At 40.3% G+C, this 15,953-nt stretch overlaps 1 non-coding gene across 1 annotated transcript; it reads left to right on the plus strand.

Moving 5' to 3' along the window:
- Positions 1-6,796: 6,796 nt before the first annotated feature.
- Positions 6,797-6,903, plus strand: LOC141669402 (small nucleolar RNA R71). The gene has a single exon (XR_012553688.1). It is a non-coding gene; the product is annotated as a small nucleolar RNA R71 (small nucleolar RNA).
- The last annotated feature ends 9,050 nt before the right edge of the window (positions 6,904-15,953 follow it).

Genomic DNA, 15,953 nt, shown 5'->3' on the forward strand with positions numbered 1-15,953 from the left:
AGAACCTATTATCAAATTCTAAGCATAATAAATAGATTATCCTCGAAAATAATCAGATCATAACAACAATCTAGTCCTTCAGCATTCTCTAAGACTTAGTGACAATACAAGTGCTTCTAGCATGCATATCAACCTACACAACTTAATATCACTTTAATGCTATCACTACACTCGCATCAATATCACAATTCAATCGATAAATCATTGCAAAAGGGATCATGGTATATGCATGAGCTATATGATATGACAAACAAATAAAGCTATATATAAAAAAACTATATGGCAAAAATTATGCAACTATATGAACTAACTATCATGAATATGCAACTATATGACACACACAAAATATTCCTTAACTACCACCCCCAAACTTAAAATCTTCACTGTCCCCAGTGAAGGTAGTAGAAAGGAACACAGGGTATACCTACTCGGAGTCATCATCATCATCACCCTCAGTGGGTGGAGTATCAGGCGGCGGGTATGCAGAGTCCTCACCAAAAACTGGCCACTGGATATCAGCTCCAAGGCCTCGAAAAGTAGTCCCTAACGCAAGGGTGAGCTCCTGAGCAAACCTGCTCTGCGTCTCATACATGGCATCCATCCGCCGTGAAAGCCTCCTATACTGGGAATCACCCATCCCAGCACCCTCCTGAGCTCTCGAAGAACTAGCCTCACCACGCCCTGGCCTGACCATAGTAGCACCTCGTGCTGGACGCCCTCCTGAAAGACGATAACCCAGCCCATGCTCCTCAGGCTCACCACCGGTCCACTCCTGCATCCCATTCAGAGTGCCAGAATCTATAGGAGCTGCTGGCAACTGCAACTGCTCATGAGCCGGCCAGTTCACTCCTACTGCACGACATAGCTTTGTAACCGTGGATGCATAAGGGATGTTCATATGCTTTGCTCCCCTCAAAAACTTCAGAATTCCTTGGTAGATAAACTCACCAAGGTCCACATAGTATTCCTCATTCAGAATTCCCCACAACAACTGTGCTCTCTCAACTGTGACCTCGTGTGCATGTGAAGAAGACAAAATATTAGCACATATAAATGCGTTCCATGCACGGGCATACCTGTTCATGGCGATCGCCGAAAAGTGACGATACTCATTATTGGCTGGACTGCAGTTCCAAACTGTGCCCGGTCGACAGAGAGTCGCACAAATCAAATCCAAGTCAAAATCCTCAGCAGTCTTTTCATTCAAGTTCTCCTCCTCGGGCTTCCTCTCTCGCTGTCCAATCACTCGGCGAATCGCCGCAGGATGATAATCAACCGTCAGCCCCCGAACTATAGAAAACCCATTCTTTTCAGCCTTCGCGTTCGCGTAGAACTCACGAACAACACTCATCGGTACTGCTTCGGGTGACTCACAAAAAGCTATCCACCCCTTCTCTGCAATCATGGGCAACAACTCACCATCCCTCCCTGATGGTAAAAACCCCCTCTCCTTCAGAATCGGCTTCCCCAACAGCCTAGTGTACTCCTCCTCCGTGGCTCTGTCAGTTAACCGAGGCCTTGCAGCAGTACCCCTTGATGAATCAGCAGTAGGAACTGTGCTGCTGCTGTCAATAGTGCGTGCTCTCTTGGGTGCCATTGATTTGTGAATAAAAGTGTGTAAGAACTGATTTTTGATGTTTATGAGAGGGTTTAAGTGTAGGAAGTTGTGGGAGATATGTAGGATAGGTGTATGTATATATAGGGTGTGGAGTAGGTTAAATTAGATTAGGAGTGGGGTTGAGGGATAAAATCATGGGGTAATGGGAAAAGAATTCGTGGGTTTATGGGCTGTAATGGGTTTTTGTGTTTTTGTTTTTTTTTTCTTTTTTTTTCTGAACTGTAAAAAAAATTTCTGGAACTCGACCCCTGCGCGGCCGCTCAGCATTTCTGCGCGGGCGCGCAGAGGGTCTCTGGAAAAAAAAAATTTCAGCCCCTGTTTTCTGATTTTTTTGTGTTTTTGGATAGGTTATTAACTTCTAAGGGTTCCTGTAACAACAATTCATGGGTTGCCTCCCACGCAGCGCTTCTTTTTCGTCATTAGCTTGACGTTCCGTTCCTTTCTCACGTAGTCAACAAAATGGCACTAACCACCTCTCGGTTTGCCATGTCCCCATAGTAGTGCTTCAACCGCTGACCGTTAACCTTGAATGCTTGGTCCGAATCATTCTCAAAAATTTCCACCGCTCCATGTGGAAACACAGTTTTGACAATAAAAGGTCCAGACCACCTTGATTTCAACTTCCCAGGAAAAAGTCGGAGCCGAGAGTTGAATAACAGAACTTGTTGCCCTGGCACAAACAACTTAGGATGTAGCTTCCTATCGTGCCACCTTTTCACCTTTTCCTTATACATTTTGTTATTCTCGTACGCTTGAAGTCGAAATTCATCAAGTTCATTAAGCTGAAGCATTCTTTTCTTACCAGCTGCATCTAAATCCAGGTTCAATTTCTTCAATGCCCAGTAGGCCTTATGCTCAAGCTCCGCCGGTTGATGACATCCCTTACCGTACACCAACTGAAACGGTGACATCCCAAGTGGAGTTTTGTATGCTGTTCTGTAAGCCCAAACAGCTTCATCGAGCTTTAAAGACCAATCCTTCCTTGACGGACAAACAACCTTCTCTAGAATGCGCTTTATCTCTCTGTTAGACACTTCCGCTTGACCATTTGTTTGCGGATGATAGGCAGTAGCTACTCAATGATTCACATTATAACGCTGCATCATAGAAGTGAACTTACGGTTGCAAAAATGCGATCCTTCATCACTTATGATTACCCGAGGTGTTCCAAACCTTGTGAAAATTTGCTTATGAAGAAAATTTAGCACTGCCTTTGCATCATTTGTCGGTAAAGCTTTAACTTCGACCCATTTTGAGACATAATCGACTGCCAGCAAAATGTACTGATTATTGCAAGACGAGATAAAAGGCCCCATGAAATCGATTCCCCATACATCAAAGACCTCGACTTCAAGCATCACGTTTAATGGCATCTCATCCTTCCTTGACAAATTTCCCACTCTTTGGCAACGATCACACCTTAAAACAAACTGATGAGCATCCTTGAACAAGGTGGGCCAGAAAAAACCTGCTTGAAGAATACGAGCTGCCGTTTTCTCACCTCCATAGTGTCCACCATAAACCGTGGAATGGCAGTCTCGTAATATCCCCTCCGTCTCACAGAACGGGATACATCTCCTGATGATCTGGTCAACTCCCTGTCTAAACAAATATGGTTCATCCCACATATACCACTTCACCTCATGCAAAAACTTCTTCTTTTGCGCGGATGTCAAATTGGGAGGCATTATATTGCTGACAAGATAGTTTACAATATCTGCAAACCATGGTTCTTCCTCCTGAATTGCAAACAACTGCTCATCCGGAAAAGATTCATTGATTAACGTCCTATCTTGTGAAGTAGAATCGGGATTCTCCAACCTAGAGAGATGGTCAGCTACTTGATTCTCGGTACCTTTTCTATCTTTGATCTCTAACTCAAATTCCTGAAGTAAAAGCACCCAACGAATGAGTCTCGGCTTCGAATCCTTCTTAGAAACCAGATAGCGAATAGCTGCATGATCAGTGAATACTGTCACTTTCGTACCAAGCAGATAAGATCGAAATTTCTCAAAGCCAAAGACTATAGCCAAAAGCTCCTTCTCAGTAGTGGTGTAGTTCAATTGGGCCCCATTTAAAGTCTTACTCGCATAGTAGACCACATGGAAGAGATTTTTCTTGCGCTGTCCCAGAACTGCACCTACCGCATAGTCACTCGCATCACACATCATCTCAAACGGTTCTGTCCAATCTGGTGCTGTAATAACTGGTGTCGTGATCAAACTCTCCTTGAGAGTCTCGAATGCTGCCAAACATTCATTATCAAATTTGAAAGACACATCTTTCTCAAGTAAATTGCACAACGGCTTAGATATCTTTGAAAAGTCCTTGATGAATCGCCGATAAAAACCCGCATGACCGAGAAAACTACGGATTCCTTTCACTGAATTAGGTGGGGAAAGATTTTCAATGACTCCCACCTTGGCCTTGTCCACCTCCAGACCTTTGCTAGAGACCTTATGCCCAAGGATAATGCCTTCACGCACCATAAAATGACATTTCTCCCAATTAAGCACCAAATTAGTTTCCACGCATCTTTTGAGTACGGCGCGCAGATTATTCAAGCATTCATCATATGAGTGTCCAAAGACGGAGAAGTCATCCATGAACACTTCGACGTTATTTCCAATCATGTCAGAGAATATAGCCATCATACATCTCTGAAAGGTGGCCGGGGCGCCACATAACCCAAACGAAACTCTACGAAAAGCAAATGTGCCAAATGGACAAGTGAAGGTAGTCTTTTCCTGATCCTCTGGTGCAATACAAATCTGATTATACCCGGAATACCCATCCAGAAGACAAAAATACTCATGTCCCGCCAATCTGTCAAGCATTTGATCAATGAATGGGAGAGGGAAGTGATCCTTTCTTGTAGCTTTGTTCAATTTTCTATAATCCATGCATACTCTCCATCCTGTAACTGTTCGAGTAGGGATGAGCTCATTCTTTTCATTTGCGACCACAGTGATACCTCCCTTCTTAGGAACACATTGTACAGGGCTCACCCACGAGCTGTCAGAAATAGGATAAATGATGCCTGCATCTAGCCATTTCAGAATTTCTTTCTTCACCACCTCCTTCATAATTGGGTTCAGTCTTCGCTGTTGTTCCACAGTTGGCTTACTACCTTCCTCTAACAGAATTTTATGCATACAATATGAAGGACTTATCCCCTTGATGTCTGCTATAGTCCATCCTATAGCCGATTTGAATTCTCTCAAAATCCTTAAGAGCTTGTCTTCCTCACTACCTGAAAGGTCAGCTGAAATAATAACAGGTAACGTAGATGAATCACCTAAAAAGGCATACCTCAAGTGTTCAGGTAATGGTTTGAGCTCTAAGGTAGGCGCTTCCTCTATTGATGGTTTGAGCTTCCCTTCAACGTTCTTGAGGTCAGAAGTACCAAGAGATTCAAATGGTATATCTAGCTTTCGCTTCCAGGGAGAAGCGTTCAGATATTGTAATTGCTCGTTGATATCTTCATCATCACTGTCAAATTCCCCCACTAAGGCCTTTTCCAATGCATCAGACATTAGCATGTGATCGAGTTCCGAAGTAACCGCAGAATCAATCACATCCACTTTTAAGCACTCCTCATCTTCTGTAGGGAATTTCATTGCCTTGAATACGTTGAAGGTCACATCCTGATCTTGAACCCCTATAGTAAGTTCTCCTTTTTGCACATCTATCAAGGTACGGCCAGTCGCCAAGAAAGGCCTCCCCAAGATTATGGGAATCTTTTTATCTTCCTCAAAATCCAGAATAACAAAATCAGCAGGAAAGAAGAGCTTATCCACCTTGACGAGCACATCCTCAACTATGCCCCTTGGGTAAGTAATGGAACGGTCCGCCAATTGTAGCGACGTGTATGTGGGTTTTGGATCAGGTAGGTCCAGCTTTTTAAAGATCGACAACGGCATCAGATTAATGCTTGCTCCCAAATCACAAAGGCACTTGTCAAAAGTTAGATTGCCAATGGTGCAAGGAATGGTGAAGCTTCCTGGATCTTTCAGTTTTGGTGGTAACTTTTGTTGCAGAACCGCGCTGCATTCTTCCGTGAGAGCAACAGTTTCAAGGTCATCCAGATTCACCTTCCTTGAAAGAATAGTCTTCATAAACTTCGCATAACTAGGCATTTGTTCCAGAGCCTCAGCGAAAGGTATATTGATGTGAAGTTTCTTGAACACCTCCAGAAAATTCCCGAACTGTCTATCCAGCTTTTGTTGCTGCAATCTCTTAGGAAAAGGTGGTGGAGGATAGAGCTGTTTCTCCCCTGTATTAGCCTCAGGCAGAGTGTGTTCAACAGTAGTCTTCCTTGGTTCCGCCACTTTCTCCCTTTGCTTAGATTCTTCATCTCGAACTTCAGCTTCGACTTCTTTTGCCTTTTCAGCATCAGCTACTTTTCCAGACCTTAAGGTAATAGCCTTGACTTGCTCTTTAGCTTCCTTCCTGCCTGGTACTTCCGTGTCACTGGGAAGAGTGCTAGGTTGACGATTGAGCACTGCATTGGCTAATTGACCGATTTGATTTTCCAAGGTCTTGATAGAAACCGCCTGACTCTTGCACAACAGCTTAAGTTCCTCAAAATCAGCACTAGTAGGTGCAGCTGCACTTCCCTGTTGAGGATATGATTGTCTTGTAGCATACTGCTGTGGTTGCTGAAATCCAGGTGGGTTAAACTGTTTACTCACTCCTTGCTGATATGGTGGCTGAATAGCATTCTGATTATTTCCCCAACTGAAATTTGGATGATTTCTGTTGTTAGGATGATAGGTCGCTGGCACAGGCTGCTGTTGTCGCTGATAATTATTCACATACTGAACAGATTCGTTGACAAGAGAACACTGATCTGTAGCATGAGAACCTGCACAAAGCTCACAAACCATAGCTATTTGATTAACTCCATACGTAGCCAAAGAATCAACCTTCATTGATAGCGCTTGGAGCTGGGCTGCAATAGCGGTGGCTGCATCAACTTCCAGAATACCTGCTACCTTGCCTGATGTCATCCTCTGAGTTGGGTTTTGAGTCTCATTTGCAGCCATCATCTCAATAAGATTGTACGCCTCAGTATAGCTTTTAGCCCATAAGGCGCCTCCAGCTGCTGCATCGAGCATGGGCCGAGATTGGGCCCCCAAACCATTATAAAAACCAGTGATTACCATCCAATCCGACATTCCATGATGTGGACATTTTCTCAACATTTCCTTGTAGCGTTCCCAAGCCTCGCACATAGATTCTGTAGGTTGCTGCGCAAACTGAGTAAGAGCACTCCTCATAGCAGCAGTCTTTGCCATTGGATAAAACTTCACCAGAAACTTTTGCGCAAGATCTTGCCACGTAGTGATTGACCCAGCTGGTTCAGAATGTAACCAGTCTTTAGCCTTATCCCTCAGTGAGAATGGGAAAAGCCTCAACTTGATAGCCTCATCAGTCACGCCATTATACTTAAAAGTGCTGCAGATCTCGACAAAATTCCTTATGTGCATGTTGGGGTCTTCAGTTGCCGCTCCTCCAAAAGAAACAGAATTCTGCACCATCTGAATAGTGCCCGGCTTGATTTCAAAGGTGTTAGATTGAATAGCCGGATGAAGGATGCTTGACTGAATGTCATCAATTTTAGGCCGAGAAAAATCCATAAGAGCTGGATCAGCTTGAACAATATGATCTCCCATGTTTACTGGTTCTTTCTGCTCAGTTCCTGAATCCGAATCCTCAAAATCTAACTTCTCCGGTGTATCAAGAACTTCGTCTTTCTCCTCAGCTGTATCTAAGGTCCTCTTGCGAGCACGAGAACGAGTTTGCATAAACGTTTGCTAAAGTACCTGAAACACAACCGAAAAGAGTAATTAACTACTACGTCCTAATCACTGAGTCCTAATGACCAATGATGGTAAGTACATAAACTAAACAAATACGCCGAGTCCCCGGCAGCGGCGCCAAAAACTTGTTAGGGCGAAATCACGCACTAATATTCATGCAAGTATATGCGTTCGTAAGTAATATAGAATACTTTCTAGTTCGTTCCCTCAGAGACTCAGACTAATTAATTGTCTAATTTAACTCACTCACCAATGTATGATTACTTCTCAATGTTAAGATAATAACACTTAAAATTGTTGATTAAATATTAACTATAATTAACTACTTAATTAACCACTTAACTAACACTTCAATTTATCAATAATAAAACACTCATGAGATCACAACTTCATTATTACTTCCTTCTATAGCCATAGTTATTACCTTTAGCATGTGACAGTGATGATATTAATCGAATAACACAAAACTGATAAAAGCCAACTTTCATTGTACTAATACCATTCTACCAAACATCCACAATTAAGATAGAAATTGAATAGTCATCAATTATGTTGAGTTCCTATATGTCTACAGAAATTGACAACACAACGATTTAAGCACAAGTTATTCCTTTTGATTACATAGGGCAAATAAAACTGTTAGAGTTACCCACTAATCATGCACAACGTACATGAACCTATGCTAGCATGGCAAGTTCTAAATCTCAAGATCCACCGTCGCTTCACAAGAGATTAACACCCTATCTTATATGTTCGCGACGCACATAAGACGAATACGCACAACCAATACTAGATATCATGCAATCATCACACACTAAAGTATTAAATAATTAACTAAAGAATTCCATAATAAATCCGTTGCAACCCCATGATCACGATTAGCCCATAATAGAACTTATCGCCATCATGGGTTCATATGAAATCATGATAAACGAACACAAGAAAATAACAACTAAACTAATTATATTAAAACAGAGTACGTTACAAGAGTAAATAAGTCAAAGCAAGAAAACTAGCATCCAACGTTACAACGAAACAAGAATCACAAGAATAAATGCTTCCTCTTCGTTGCTGTGTGCTAAATCGGTCTTCTTCCTTATCTCCTTCGCTTCTTGCAAAACACAATCTAAAACATAATCCCCTCTTAATACTCTGTGAAAAACGTCTCAAATCTACTTATATAATAGTCCCATAAAACTCAGATTACATAGAAGTTGGAAGCCAAACAGAAGTAGAAGTCTAAAACAATATATTATTTTCCCCGACCCTGCGCGGCCGCTCAGCATTTCTGCGCGGGCGCGCAAGGCTGCTGCGCGGCCGCTCAGCATTGCTGCGCGGGCGCGCAGGACCCTACTGGAAAATTTCCAGGTTTGCTCCGTTTCTTCGCCGTAATCTGCCCGTTCTTTTCCTCTCGCAATGGTGAACACATGCCAAGGCTTATTCTTGATGATTCCTCCTCCGAAATGCAACTAATACCCTGAAATGCATAAACACTAGAAAAACGCATCAAATACACAAAATACTTGATTTCAAGACACCAATTTAAGCCATTTTAAGACGTTCTAAGTGGTATAAAATGCCACTTATCAATGACCAAAGAAATTAAGCTAATAAAAGTTGCTTAGAAACTTACATGCAAAGTGTAAATGAATAGAGGACTGAAAATAATGATTGGTGATGGGTAGATCTCTGAATTTGAGCTATGTTTTAAGGTTGCATGTAAGAGAGAGAAGAGTGATGAGAGAGAGCCGAGAGAGAGAGAGAGAGAGAGAGAGGGAGTGAGGGAGGAAAAAGAGAAAGAAAAAGAAGTGAGGGAAGAAGGGGATAAAAAGGGAAGGGTGGGTGATTTATATAATGGTATGGAAAGGGTAGAATGGTAATTATATCATAATTGATTTTCAATTCTCATTTCTTTTATTCTCATTCCCAAAAATGTATTTAAATATTATATAGTTCTCTCAGAAAAGATGAAAATGGAAGTAATATCAATTTTAAAATATAGGATTCAAAATTAGCTTTTCGGACATATTTTCAGAATAATTTTTGAGCGAACGATTGATTAAATACGGATTTTACAAGATTATGCTGCAAATAGCATTTTAACTCCATAAAATCATTTTAAAATGCAACGATCACGAATTAAATCCGTCTATCATTTTTAGAAAGTCTCTATGACTATTTTGAAGGTAACAAAACATATTTCACGCCTCGACCTTTTCGAGTAATTTTATAAAAATGTATAAAGGTCCAATGATCCTTATTTTAATTCAAATAAATCCCTTAAATCCGTTTAAAAGTCAAAAGATCACGTAATATTGTATTCAGACAAGCAAGCACATATATTCACACATCACAACTCACATCTGATCATAAAATTTCCCTTTTTATTATTACTCCTCTTTTCGCGTATCGAGTTACGTTCTGCCTGACGGCCCGACGCTCAGCGTTTCAATTACGCTTCACAATTATCTTTACCATCCAACACGTCACTAGAACGTAATACTTACTTAAACATTCCATTTCACATATCAACACATATTTCACATTTAAACACTTTAATCCTTTTTTAAGACGGGTTCTGTTCAACCTGACGGCCCGACAACACAGCTTAACCCCTAAGCTAACTCTTTAAATTGGAACGCATATTTCTACGCTCCCAGTTACTAATATACAACAAAGACAATTAACCATAAAAATCATTTAATCATATAATTTATAATTATACCACAAAATCATACTTTATTCACTTAATTACGTTAGGAAATTCTCAGTCGTTACACCCACCTTGGCTTTATCCACCTCAAGACCCTTACTAGAGACCTTGTGCCCAAGAATAATGCCCTGTCACACCATAAAGTGACATTTTTCCCAATTGAGAACCAGATTGGTCTCAACACACCTCTTGAGAACATTTCCAAGATTCTGCAAGCATTCATCCAAAGAATCGCCAAATACAGAGAAGACGTCCATGAACACTTCCACATTCTGGCCAATCATATTAGAAAAGATGGCCATCATACATCTCTGAAATGTGGCTGGTGCACCATACAGACCAAAAGAAACTCGTCTGAAGGCGAAAGTACCAAATGGACAAGTGAAGGTAGTCTTCTCCTGATTTTCTGAGCAATACAAATCTGATTATAACCCGAATAGCCATCCAGAAGACAGTAGTACTCGTGACCAGCCAACCTACCAAGCATCTTATCAATAAATGGAAGAGGAAAGTGATCCTTCCTAGTGGCCTTGTTCATCTTCCTGTAGTCCATACAAACTCTCCATCCCGTGACTGTTCGAGTAGGAATGAGCTCATTCTTTTTATTAGCAACAACTGTGATACCTCCTTTCTTCGGTACGCACTGAATTGGACTCACCCAAGAACTGTCAGAAATGGGATAGATAATCCCTGCATCCAGCCACTTAAGAATTTCCTTATTCACTACTTCCTTCATGATTGGATTAAGTCTTCTTTGATGCTCAACCGTAGGCTTGCTACCTTCCTCTAGCAGAATTTTATACATACAATATAAATGGCTGATTCCCTTAATATCTGCTATAGTATGACCAATTGCCGATTTGAACTCTCTTAGAATCCTTAAAAGCTTTTCCTCGTCGCTACCTGAAAGGTCAGATGCAATAATAACAGGCAAAGTGGATGCATCACCATAAAACGCATACCTCAAATTTTCAGGTAAAGGCTTAAGCTCAAGAGTAGGAGCTTCCTCAATAGATGACTTGAGGCATTTAGGAGCTTTGTTCAATTCCTCCACTCCCAAAGATTCAAAAGGCATATCAATCTTCCTCTTCCAGGGAGAAGCATTCAGATATTGTAATTGCTCTTCACCTTCATTGTCTTCACTATCGAAATTCTCCAACAAGGCCTTTTCTAAGGCATCAGATCTTAGAAATTGATCAAGTTCTGAAGTAACCACAAAATCTACCAATTCCACCTTTAAGCACTCCTCATTTTCCGTAGGGAACTTCATGGCATTGAACACATTAAAAGTTACATCCTGATCCAGCACTCGCATTGTAAGCTCGCCATTCTGCACATCTATCAAGGTACGACCAGTTGCCAAGAAAGGTCTTCCCAAAATTATGGGAATCTTCTTATCCTCCTCGAAATCAAGAAATCATCAGGGAAGATGATTTTATCAACCTTGACCAAGAAATCCTCCACAATACCTCACGGATATGTAATAGAATGAACGACCAACTGTAAAGTCATATAAATCGGTTTTGGATCAGGCAAGTCCAACTGCTTGAATATTGATAAGGGCATCAGATTGATGCTAGCTCCCAAGTCACATAAGCATCTGTCGAAAGAAACTTTTCCAATAGTACACGGAATAGTGAAGCTTCCAGGATCTTAAAGCTTCGGAGGCAACTTCTGTTGCAGCACAGCACTGCATTCCTCCGTGAGAGCGACATTCTCTAAATCATCTAGCTTCACTTTTCGGGAGAGAATACCTTTCATAAACTTTGCGTAACTAGGCATTTGCTCAAGATCATCAGCGAAAGGTATGTTAATATGAAGTTTCTTGAATACCTCCAGAAACTTTTTAAATTGCTTATCCAGTTTTTTCTTCTGCAGCCGCTTAGGAAAAGACGGTGGAGGATAGATCTGTTTCTCCCCTGTATTACCCTCAGGAGTAGTGTGCTCAACAGTAGTCTTCCTTGGTTCCAATTCTGCTTCATGTTGCTCTACTTCTTCTTCAGCCCCAGCTTGTTCATTCGAAACTTGAGTTTGTTTGGGATTCGCAACCTTCCCAGACCTCAAAGTAATTGTCTTTACCTGCTCCTTAGCTTCCCTCTTTCCTGGCACTTCAGTGTCACTAGGTAGTGTACCGGGTTGACAATTTAGCAAAGCATTGACAATTTGTCCAATTTGATTTTCCAAGGTCTTGATAGAAATAGCTTGGCTTTTGCAAATAAGCTTCAACTCTTCTAATTCAGATTTTTCATTAGCTTGTTGCAGCTAAAGTTGCTGTCTTAGTGCATATTGCGGTTGCTGAAAACCAGGGGGTGGTACTGCTTTACTGGTACTGCTGATAAGGCTGTTGAACCGCATTTTGAGTGTTGTTCGAGCTGAAATTAGGATGATTGCGGTTGTTGGGATGATAGGTGGCTGGCACAGGGTGTTGCGATCGCTGAAAGTTGCTCATGTTGTGGATATGTTATGAACTTGATGATTTCCTTAACAAAACACCTTGGTAGATTTTACTTAGTGAAAAATGTAGCACTCAACGGATAAGGATTATAGTCCCGATGGATGACTCAATATAGTCCCGACGAATGATGATTTATTATCCATCGAGTGAGTAGCTTGTGTAACAATAAGTCTGTAGCACATTTCTGTATACACATTATTTAGATTCTGTAGTAGTACTCAAGTCATGTTGACTTTAACTAGATATGCAGAATAGGTTGATTAATTGTACATAGATGATGTCTTGTAATTCTGCATAAATGAAATGAAGTCAAGTGCCAGATAGCTACCCGACGGATAAACAACAATGCCACTCGACGGATGATCAACAAGGCAACCTGACGGATGATCATGAACCCGAAGGATAAAGAATTTAAACATCTGTTGACAGTGACAACACAATCATATGCGTCGAGTGTATGCAAATGGAATGTGGAAGCCTATTCAACTGGATTTTAGAGAACAAAGAAGCATTGACATTTCCATGCTATTATGAAGATATTCAAAGATGCTGGAATAGAGTAATGAAGCAGTATAGTATTAGACTTGATAGGTTTTGTTTTATTATCTTGTCTTATTACTTTATAATCTTGGTGTTATATAAACCAATAAGTAGCAAATAGAACAAGTAGCAACTGAGCAAGATTATTATTCTCAGAGAAACATTTGTAAGCTGTATTCTTAGCATTTCTCTGTAAACTTAGTTGTTCAAATTTGTAAGCAGCTGTGAGCTAATTTCTACACAGAGTTCTTTTAATATAATATATATCTATGGTGGATACATTCAAATCCACCAGAAAGTTTTTAAAGACTTGTGCTTTTAATTATTTGTGTCTTGATTCATTCCAAGATATTATTCCGCAGTTTGTAAATCAGTTCACATAGTTATATATTATTAAGATAGAACATTTTATATCTTTGTGAAAAAGTTTCAAGAATTCCATTCAACCCCCCTTTTGTAATTCTTGTTGCGTTGTTAGGGACTAACAATTGGTATCAGAGCAAGCTCTTGATAAACAAAGAGTTTAAAGATCACAACAAAATAGCAAGATGAACAAGAAGGATGTTGGAGTCAAGATTCCTTTTCTGGACAAAGATAATTACCATCACTGGAAGGTAAAGATGCATCTTCATTTACTTTCTCAAGATGAGGCCTATGTAGATTGCATAGAAAGAGGTCCTCATGTACCAATGAGAGCTGCAACTGGAAATGAGCCATCTGTCCCCAAGCCAAGGCATGAATGGTCTGATCCTGATATTGAACAAGTCCGGAAGGATAAGAAGGCCATGAATATCCTGTTCAATGGAGTTGATGGTGACATGTTTGACAACATCATCAATTGCAAAACTGCCAAGGAAGTTTGGGATACAATACAGATTATCTGTGATGGCACTGAGCAAGTTAGAGAAAACAAAATGCAGCTACTATTTCAGCAATATGAGCACTTTCACAATGAAGATAGTGAGTCTCTCACTGACATTTTTAGTAGATTTCAAAAACTACTAAATGCTCTGAAATTCCATGGAAGGGTCTATTAGACAAAAGACTCCAATCTTAAATTCCTTAGATCTCTACCAAAGGAATGGAAACCTATGACAGTCTCATTGAGAAACTCTCAAGATTATAAGGAGTTTACTTTGGAGAGACTGTATGGCATCCTGAAAACTTATTAGCTTGAAATAGAGCAAGATGAGAGGATGGAGAGAGGAAAGAAGAAAGGAGGATCCATTGCACTAGTTGCTGAGTTAGAGAAAGAGAAGGAGATGAAGATGGAAGCTGTTGAATCAACTTCAAAGGTCTGTGAAAACAAGGGCAAAGGGCTGATAGCAGAAAATGAAGATTCTTTGAGCCAAGATGATATGGAAGATATTGATGAACATCTAGCATTTCTTTCCAGAAGATTTTCTAAGCTCAAGTTCAAGAAAAACTTTGGAGCAGCCAAGCCAAATAGAAACATGGAGGATAAATCAAAATTCAAATGTTTCAAATGTGGCTTGGTAGGGAACTTTTCCAGTGAGTGTAGAAAGTCAGATTCCAGCAAGAAAAAGTTTGAGCCTGTGGATTATAAACAGAAATACTTTGAGTTGCTCAAACAAAAGGAAAGGGCTTTCATTACACAAGAAAATGACTGGGCAGTAGATGGTCTAGATGAGGATGAGGATGTCAGCTATGTCAATCTAGCCCTAATGGCCAAGTCTGATGAAACAGAGACAAGTTCTTCAAGTAATCAGGTAATCACCACTAACCTTGCACATTTATCTAAAGCTGAGTGTAATGATGCAATAAATGACATGTCTATAGAGTTATATCATTTGATGTTACACTTAAGTCTCTTACTAAGGAAAATGCTAAAATCAAAGAAAACAACTTCTTTTTAAGTGAGAGGAATAATGTGCTAGAGTCTCAGTTCATTGATTTGAAAAATTGAGAATTGAGTGTAAAATTGCCAAGGATGAATTAACTGAGTCCTTGAAGAAAGAAGAGATCTTGAAGAAGCAGCTTGAACGAGAACATGAGGTGATTAAGGCATGGAAAACATCTAGAGATGTTCATGCTCAAATCACCAAAGTTCAAGGTATTGAGTCCTTTTGTGATGCAGCCTGGAAGAAGAATAAGGAGAAGCTAGAATCCAATTTGGTTGAAGGATTGCTAACATATGTAGACTCGACGGATGATGAGGGTCATCCGTCGGATAACAAAAAGGGTTATCCGTCAAGTGATATAAATCCTCATCCGTTGACTGTGAGCAAACCTGTGAGTAAAGCTAAACTTACCAAGTTAAATGAGAAATATGGATCAGTTTCCAAGAATTTTGTTCCAGGAGAATCCAGTCAAGTGAAGAAGGAGAAAAAGGCTAATGTTGGTCATATGACTGTCAAGCAATTGAGTGACAGACTGGAAAAGATTGAGGTTGAAACAAAGGCTAAAAAAAATAATAGAAATGGTAAAGTAGGAATTAACAAGCATAACAACTACACACCTGATAAATATGCTCCTAGAAAAATCTGTGTCAAGTGTGGTAGTGTAAATCATTTGTCTGTTAATTGCAAAACTGCCATGCCTACTTCCATATCTGTGCCACCTCATTTTCCCAACATGAATGCCATGCCTTCTATGCCTATGAATGCTATATCTACACAGAATATGAATGCACAATTTGTTAATATGCCATTTGCACCTAATCCTTATTATTCTGCATTTAGTATGCCATAAATGCCATTTAGCATGCCTTACTGGAATAACATGTTTACTAATAGCATGTCATTTCCTGTTAATCAAAATATGCATGATAATTCTGTTGTA

The sequence above is a fragment of the Apium graveolens genome, chromosome 6 (genome assembly GCF_009905375.1).
Source record: "Apium graveolens cultivar Ventura chromosome 6, ASM990537v1, whole genome shotgun sequence".
NCBI lineage: Eukaryota > Viridiplantae > Streptophyta > Magnoliopsida > Apiales > Apiaceae > Apium > Apium graveolens.